The sequence below is a fragment of the Dreissena polymorpha genome, chromosome 2 (genome assembly GCF_020536995.1).
Source record: "Dreissena polymorpha isolate Duluth1 chromosome 2, UMN_Dpol_1.0, whole genome shotgun sequence".
Taxonomy (NCBI): Eukaryota; Metazoa; Mollusca; class Bivalvia; order Myida; family Dreissenidae; genus Dreissena; species Dreissena polymorpha.
In genome coordinates, this window is record NC_068356.1 from 154,190,798 (window position 1) to 154,200,264 (window position 9,467).

The following is a 9,467-nucleotide window of genomic DNA, read 5'->3' on the forward strand; positions in this document are numbered from 1 at the left end:
CAAGCTATTATAATATGTAACTATTTGTCGAGCGTTTACATACTCAAACAGGCGTTTGTCACTTAACGTTTAACAATTGACATACAATCTGCAAAAGTATGAAAGGATTTTCGATCGCACTGGATTCACAGCTTTCCTAACGCAGTTGATCAATTATTTCGCTACAAAATCAGGTAAAATTAATTATTTTTTTACTGTATGTACCTTTCTTTAGTTTTTGTTTTCTTTTCTTGTCTATAACATATTCTTCTGCTATATGCTTCTTGATTAACATCCTTTTAGTTGAGCTTTATACTGCCTCTGTTAGACGTTGGTCATTTAAGCTACATACTGTGGTTATTAAAAAATAATTTAAACTTACAAATGACGTCCGTTGGGTTGAACTGAATGAACGGTTGCAAATGATTTCAGTTTTACAGCTAGTGGAATGTGAAGAATAAGAATTATCCAACGACAAGCATAATAAGTTTAGAATTAATTTATTGTTTAAGTTTGGCAAAAATGTCTGTCAAGGCTGAGTTAAAACAACAAATGCATAGTTATGTTTTCAAAGAAATAATACATTAACCAAAATCGTACAATAACATTATGATAGCTTATATCCCCCGACACCGGAAGGATGTGTTATAATAGGATCATGACATCTATTGAAGACATATTTGTTAAATTAATAAATTTGTTAAATTCATAAAGACCCCGATACCGGAAGTCCCTGATACAGTTCTTAACACAGAGAGCACTCTGGCACCGGAAGTCCATTACATATTCAATCAGTCTCTGATCAGCCTTGACGACGATAGGCGAAGGTAACACGAAGTCATGGAAACAAAGGCTGAAAATATATGACAAAATGGCGAGTATCGATGTTCATATTAAAACGTCACAGGGAGGTGGGAGGTTTTTTTAAAAATAAATTTCTAAATAAGCAATGATTGCAACTTACTCATCAATGAGACAACAGGGTAAAAAACGCACGTGGAAATGGAGTCCGTTCTATACTATGGTGCAGCGCCCCTTGCGGGAGAATAATTTCCATGAAAGTTAACTCTTGTATGACTGATAATTCGTATCTTGCGTAGGATAAAATGGTTTATTCTGAAGCGAATAAACATTAGTTATACAGGTTAAAAATATGTGATTGCCATGTTATAAATCCATACAAGTCAAGACGGAGCCTGTTTCAATTAATTTCGCTTGATACAATGCCGCCTTATTTAAAAAAATATGTATTGATTATTAGTCAGATTTCGAGAGTTAATTGTTTCGAACCATGTATATACACACGTTGTTTAACATGCATGGGTAACAAATCGTTTTTTATTGAAAGCTTAACTTGGGCTGGTGAACAAGATAATGCATCGTATCTTATTCAAGGCCTTACCTGGGCATGTGAACAGCATATTTTAATTATTTGTGATCATTAGTATGTGCCTAATAATATATAAGCATAAGTCAATTTGATTACGTAGCCTCGCCTCATACATTTTTTTAATTATGATAAGTGAAAACAAACTATGATTTTCATATTTTGTATAATTGAGATTCATTCTGTCAGTGTTTTCCCACATAATTTCAGTCATTCGTGTGTAAGAACAAATTATTCAAGATGGACTAAATATTTCATACGTGCACTTTAATGATATTGTGTTTACTGTCACTATCAAGTGTGATACATTGATTGCACACTACAACTATTGATGCAATATTTATAAACAATAACAAAATTGCCTATTAGATCTATAAGCCATACGTAAAATACACCATACCTCCGTCGACATTCAAAATCATGCCGACATATAATGAGTATTTGACACCACACGTTTGCTTTCAAAGGGACCTTTTCACGTTTTGGTAAATTGACACAATTTACTAAAAATGTTTCAGATTCTACAATGTTCGTTGTAGTTATGATATTTGTGAGGAAACAGTAATAATGAACGTTTAACATGCTCTAAAATATCCATTATATGCATCTTTTGACGATATAAAAACCTGAAAATTATTTAGCGATTGAATAATTGGGAGAGTTCTGTTGTCGTTATATTTTGTGACACTACGATGACTGCTTCTATTAAGTATAAAATACATTAATAATTGTATGAGCACGGATGGCCGAGTGGTCTAAGCGTTAGACTTTTACTTCGGGGGTCAGTGGTTCGAGACCAGTTGAGGGTTACTTTTTTCTTTCTTTTATTTTATCATTGTTTTTTACTGGAGCTTTGTATGTCCGATGTTTGCATTTATCAATATATAAAAGTGAATAAAAAACTTCAATGCATGCCTAAATCTATGAAAAGGTCCCTTTAATAATGTGAATGTATGAAACGCCTCTTCATAAAATTATCTTTCATTAAAATTGACACTTCCAAATTTGAAATCAATAGATGATACGGTAAGCTGACCAAATATCGGTAAAGATCAAGCTGTGATGCATTCATTATATTGTATAATGCAGAAAAAGGCTGTATTAAATATGTGTTACGTCGGCTTAGCGTCCCTTTGACCATTTGGTATAATCGATCTTTCTGTTCATATCACAGATGGCGGAAGGGGCTGTTCGACATTACACGGAATGGACTCCAAGGCTAATCAGGCAATCGAGGGTAAGTAAATGTGGCATTGTCTGGACAATACATTTATCACTACAGAAATATTGTGTCCCTGTCATAAACAGCTCACACTAGTTTAAGTTCTACTACTTCTAGGGAGTTCATTCACCATGGTGATCAAATAATGTTCAATCACGTATTTTCTACCATTTCCTTGAATATTTTCGATTAGCGGATCATTGGATAAACTTTAACTTTAACAAGCCATATTCAAATAAAAGGCTAGATTGCACTTTACCGGTACGCAGTTGTTTAACACTATCGACATAGCGGGGTTTTGGGGGCGGTTGCCCGCTATACTTAGGGAATATATAGGATAAAAAGGATTATTAGATGTTGCGTTAGTTGTTATGTGTTAGGTGTTAAGGGTTAGGTGTTAAGGGTTAGGGTTAGAGTACGCTGTTTGATGTTAAGTGTTGCGTACTGGTAAAGTGCAATTGTTCCAAATAAAAGATTCTTTCTTACTATAATATACATATATGTTCCAATATGTCAGAGGATCTATATACCAGCAGCTAGAATGTAGTATTTGTAACTCAGACTGTTTGCTTGTGTAAGATCAAAATATATTTATAGGTTTGATTGAACTTGACTCTATTTTAAAGCATGTCTTGATTAAAATTATCGTATACCAACACCAATGGGTTTATTTAAACTCAAAATAATCAATTTGTATATAAAAAATATAAGAAACTGTATAAGTCGGTCCGTTGGTGACGGTACATCTTATATAACGTTATATCAAACATCTATTTCCTTATAAATACACACAATCCAAGTGTTCGTTTGAATCTTCTCGGTACCTTTAATGAAACATACAACGGATTGTGTGAGCGATTCCAGTAGCATTAATTAAATTAATACTTATGTCTAAATTTACATAAGTATGCTATTAAATATAAAACAAAAGAGCCTCTTATAAAAATGATTATGAAAGAGATGCGATATTTTAAGACAGATAAACTACAGAAAAAAATACATGCTGCTGTATTATGTAAATTTAGTGAATGAATTCATTTTTTTATTTCGTTCCAGTATGCGTATGAAGATGAATCCCGGGAAACAAGCAACATTATGAATATCCTGGGGTATGGACCCGAAATCATACAGAAACGCCGAGAACATTACATAGAGAGAGATAGGCTGATTAATACACGGAGAGAGGACTTTTCGTGTACGATCATCACTGCGGGGAGCAAAGCGGAGGGACTGACCCGTTTATACGAGAGCGATACTGACTATATACATGTGTTACCATATGTTGTGTGTTTGGAAAACTGTTTTGACCAAAGCAATATTCCTTGGTACATCACTATATTAGAAATGAATTTCCAAAACACTAGTGCGGGATATTGTAGAGTACTACTTGAGAGACTTGCTCCTGTAGGCGTTTCTGCTATTTCCGAGTCCTTATGTGCAAATGAATGTGGCAAACCTATATTAGGCAGTTTACTATTTGTAGAAAATTTCAGAAACGTGCGGCGTGTATCCGGTCCGGTAGAGCATCCACGTGCTGGTCCATCGTTGCCATGGTCTACTGGTTTTTTTAATAATGATAGGGTATACGCCATTCGCTGTCACTGTCCAAACATATTGCAGACATGGGCCAATCGAACTCGTCACTGGCCACCATCAGATATTGTAGAGAAAGTGGTTGCGATGGGAGATTTTGTTACTCCAATTAGGTTTAAAAGAAGCGAACACAACCATGTGGAATGGAGGATATGTTTTAATACTGGAGAGACGGAACTTGTAAATAATCTTAATGACACTCAGATCAAATTATATGTTTTGCTTAAAATGATCGCTTAGGATATACTGAAACCGCAGAAAAAAGAAATCACATCGTACACAATGAAGAATATCGTATTATGGCTAGCGGAGAACAACCAATCCTCTTTTTTCCATTCCGGAAGTTTGTTTCATTGGCTCCATGAGGGACTGGATATATTAAGAACCGCTATATCCACGAGGCAACTGCATTACTATATGATACCTGAGAGAAATCTGTTGGCGGAATCTGAACTGAACACTGAGCAGCAGCTACTGTGGGTGAGAACTATAACGGAAATGATGGAGGAAGGTCCGAGAGTGCTACTTAGGTTGAACAAATTCCGACAGGCAATTATCGGGTACCCGGAACCACTTCTGTGGTACAGCAAGATGAGGACTGAATGGGAGATGTTGACGTTGGAGGTTAACAACAGACGGCTTCAATGCATGGGTACGAGTTCCATGGCTATTGAGACTGATACTATCCTGCAGAAATGCATGAAACGTAGGAATGAGATCGGAATAGAGGTCTTGTGGCGTATGTTTCTGGAGGGCAGTTCAGTTAATGATATCAATGTACAAGTGGCGATGCTAAGCTAAGGACGTATTTAAAATGTATCGATGACACATTTTTACATGTACATAGATTTTGTGTATGAACACACTAACAAAGTTTTAAGCAACATCAGCAATAGGGAATTTTAATAAATTATATTTTTAGAAAGTTTCTACAGGTACAGTCAAGTCCCTCGCCTTTTTAGATCAGCGTTTGCTGATAATGATTAATTTTTGTAACGACGTTTTTGTATGATTCGAGAAGAAAGATTTCGACTGCTTAACTTTGGTTAAATATTTGATATGTTAAGCACGTTTCAATGAATAAAGAATAACATCAGTGCTACCTTGTTCAAATTTTGGTCCCGTTTAACCATTTAATAGTTTGTTTTTTACATGTATTAATAATTATTTTCTTCAGTTTGGAATTAGCAATATAAACCACTCGTTAAAAGATTATCTGATATATGCACGCATACTGATTGCTATTCTAGAATGTTACTTCTATAGTTTTTTTCGTATATTGTATTTACCCAGTTTGTACCATTCCTATTAAATAATGTTTTCCTAAGTATTGTAACGTTAATGACACGATAAGGACCCGAACAAACGCTGGAAATCCGTAGGTTATTCAATAAAACTTATATAACATTTGATTAACAAGGAAGTAAAAAATCTCGATGACCCCAAAGTACTTCACCTGCCTCCATAGTACACATACAAGTTGCTTCTAGAGCGGGAAGACATTTGTGCTAAGATTTAACTGGACACACTTTACTCAAAGTTGGCTTAGGTTAAACAAGATAAACATAACCAAACATCAAATATCCTGATCGTGTTTCATCATTATTAATAAATAAAACAAGAGATGTGTTTGTCAGAAAAACAATGCCCCCTTTTGCGCCGCTTTAAAATACAATTTATATATATCATTTGGCAGGTTTAGAAATTATCTCCCTTTTAAGCTTATTACTTTTGGATTGTTTTTTTTTACTTTTGACCTTGACGGATGAACTTGACCTTGACATTTCACCACTCAAAATTTGCAGCTTCATGAGATACACATGCATGCCAAATATCAAGTTGCTATCTTCAATATTGCAAAAGTTATGGCCAATGTTAAAGTTTTCGGACGGACGGACGGACGGACAGACTGACGGACAGTTCAACTGCTGTATGCCACCCTACCGGGAGCATAAAAAACTTATATTCATCAATAATGAATCAAAAATATTGCTTTTCGAGTGGTAATAACGATTTAAATACGATTTTATTTGGTGATTTAGACATTATTTGCATGTGATTTGATATAGAAATTCTTAAGATGAACATTCGGAGTTTTGCTTATATTGAGTCACAAATGTGGATTATAGTTTAGTTAAAAGATTCGTTCGAAGAACTTAGATGGTGACCTATTTTTTTTAAGCACCTTACCCTTTTTTAAACGCTTCCAAACTTATTGTCAAAATGAAAACGCTGACCAAATTTCATCGAGATAGGATGAAACAGTTGACATCTTAAATTGTTTAGTTTTCACGGACGCCAGGCATTAACGGACCACTATTGTCAGGATTAATAAATTGGAGATTTTTGTTCTCAGAAGAGCTAGAAATATCAATAATAATCGAATAATTGTGTTAAAAAAAATGAGATTGAAAGCCCGTTTCATAAACAATTCTTAATTTTTTCGTAAGAATTTTGCTATTCTTATGAACGAACGTTTGTACGCCAATTCCTACGAACGTTTCATAAACACGATCGCAAACTTAAGAATTCTTACGAATCTTACGCACGTAAAACCAGTCTTGGTTCTTCAATTGAAGGTTTGAAAAGACGTTATACTATAATTTGGCGCCATCTGTCAGATTAATTCTACGAAAGCAAATAAATCCTAATGATTACGCATATATTGTATTTTCGTTTTTTAAATAAATTTGAAGGCGTAAGCAGAAATCCTGTAAAATGACGTCGACGTCATTTGACAAAAAACGTGTTTTTGCTAGACGTTAACTGCACCCGATATGATTTTTTTCATGAAATGAGGTGAACTAAAACATATATAAAACTAGTTTTCTTGGTAACTATTTCCGGCGAAAAAAGCACTGACCCCTCGCAAATTTATCGTAAAATATGAACAACGAGTTTTTAAAGTTCGTAGAGTGTAACAATTGCTTCTTTGTTGATATTGAAATACACTATAATTGAGGTTAAAATGGCGTAGAGTAAAATGCTTACATTTACTGTCAACGTTGGATATATTTACCCGGATTAACAACGGAGCATACTGATATTGATAGAGATGGAGAATTTCTTCAAAAAGGAAATGGTATTCCACGTCAGGTAAGATTATGAATCTACATGACACCATGATACAATCGCATTTGTAGACATTGACATTTAATGTTTCGTTATTGAAGGTAAATTCATGTTAAAACTGGCTAAATTTTATTTTTCTTAATAGTTTAAAAATGGAATTCTATGATATTTTAGTTGTAATACTTACTTTGTATATATGTCAGATTGTAATATCAGTAAATATATTTGTATGCTTGAGCTATTTTGTCAAACCTTAACATATTAAAGGGACCTTTTAACCACAGGCACTCGGCACTAGTTACTACCCCCCCCCCCCCCAACCCCCCAGCTGCTACCCCCTCCAAAAACTCTCAAAATTTTCCATTTGTTATACAAAATAACAAGAATTTGGGCTACCTTTTTCTGTCTTGTTTTTTGTATATAAAATGGACACTTTTGAGAGTTTTGGGAGGGGAATAGCAGCTGGGGGATGGCGTAGTAACTTATGCCGAGTGCCTGTGCTTTTTACATATTTTGGCTTTATTAATGTTTGTCATTAAATGCTTTATACTGATACATGTAAACATTTCATAAAAAGCCCCAGTAAAAACAAGAATAAAATTAAAGAAAGAAAAAAAGTAACGCTCAACTTGGCTCGAACCACTGACAGCTGGAGTAAACATACAATGCTTAGACGATTAGGCAATCCGTGCTGATACAATAAATGAGAATCAGAAACATGTTGTTTTTTTAATTTTGTCAGGTCCCTTTAATACATTGCTATTAATTTTTATCAATAACAGGTGCTTTTAATACAGTAATGTTATTTTTTTGTTTATTATTTTTATTATTTTACAGTTAATTATTTTACAGCTTATTATTTTACATGTTTTCAATAACTAAAAAAAACAATTGACAAAACCGTCTGGTGGGTGTGGACTACATTTAATTCAATAATAGTTTAATACTGCTTTGGTAAGACATATTTTCTGATTTATAAAATATTTTTTAAATAGCAAGTTTTTATACGATGTCTTATGTCGGGAAATTATACTTCAATTCTGCAAAAAAAAAGTAAAATGGAACAAGATAAAAATGCTTGTTTTGTTTTTTGTGGCACAATATATTCCAATTTAATTTCCCACGACATCTGTTCCTACGACACACAAACCATTATCGAACTCATCCAAATATCATTGGGGCAAATCTTCTTACCAAGCTTCATGAAGATCTGGCAGTAAATGTAGCCTCTAGAGTGTAAGCCAGGTTTTACTAAAGCCATCTAAGGAAAAATGTCCCGCCCCCTTTCGAAATCGTCCAAGATATAGTTGGGACACATTTTCTGACAAAGTTTCATGAAGATCAGACATTAAATGTTGCCTATATAGCGATAACAATTCAATAGTATAAGGTTAAGCTTGTTTATATTCACAGTTCTCAATTTATAAAACATTGTACATGAGTTGAGAAAATGCTGACTTTGAAAAAAAAAGGTTTCTAAATAATCAAATTGAAAACAAAAGTTAAACTATTGTGTGTGTTTCCACTTGTTAGTCGCATATTCACCGCATTAAATTTGTGCTATAATAGTCAAACCACACATGTGTGTTAGTAGATACAAATTATACTACGGGAGTTCACATCATATGTATCCTCACATGGCTTATTATGAGTTTATTTCTCCACCATCGAAATATATCGTATGTTAATATTAAACAAGAAGTTTTCTTTCGAAACATTCAAATCACACATTCATAGCCGCATCATGCAAAAATGGGTCTTATGGCGTTTAGGCCAGGGTAGCTCAAGCCCAGCCTGTGCATTTGCGTAGTCTGGCCAGAGGCGAAGTTGTCTGCTATAAAATCACTCGAGTTTTATAGTCTCATTATGTATCACCTGACCAGACTGAGAGATGCGCAGGCTGTGTGGGATATAGCTATGATGGGCGCACATGGTATAAGACCCATTTTCGCATGACGCGGGTCTTTTTAAATCTCTATTTTAGCACAATGCATTTCGATATAAAATTGAGTTCAAAAAAGCAAATACAGCAAACTGACAAATAAGGGTAGCTTATTCAGGCGTTCAGGAACGACTTCCAGACGTGCTGACTGACTACGGCAAACATTTGTGGTTAGATAAGTAAACGATTTTCTCTTACCGTGACACTATACTATTTCCGTAGTGTTTTTGTTTCTCATCTTAAAGGCAAAACTGTGTTTATCGATAGTAAAT

General features: G+C 34.4%; 1 long non-coding RNA gene across 1 annotated transcript; it reads left to right on the forward strand.

Moving 5' to 3' along the window:
* Positions 1–5,279, forward strand: LOC127870496 (uncharacterized). Its single transcript, XR_008044852.1, has 3 exons — positions 1–173; positions 2,541–2,603; positions 3,645–5,279. It is a non-coding gene; the product is annotated as an uncharacterized LOC127870496 (long non-coding RNA).
* Positions 5,280–9,467: the final 4,188 nt, after the last annotated feature.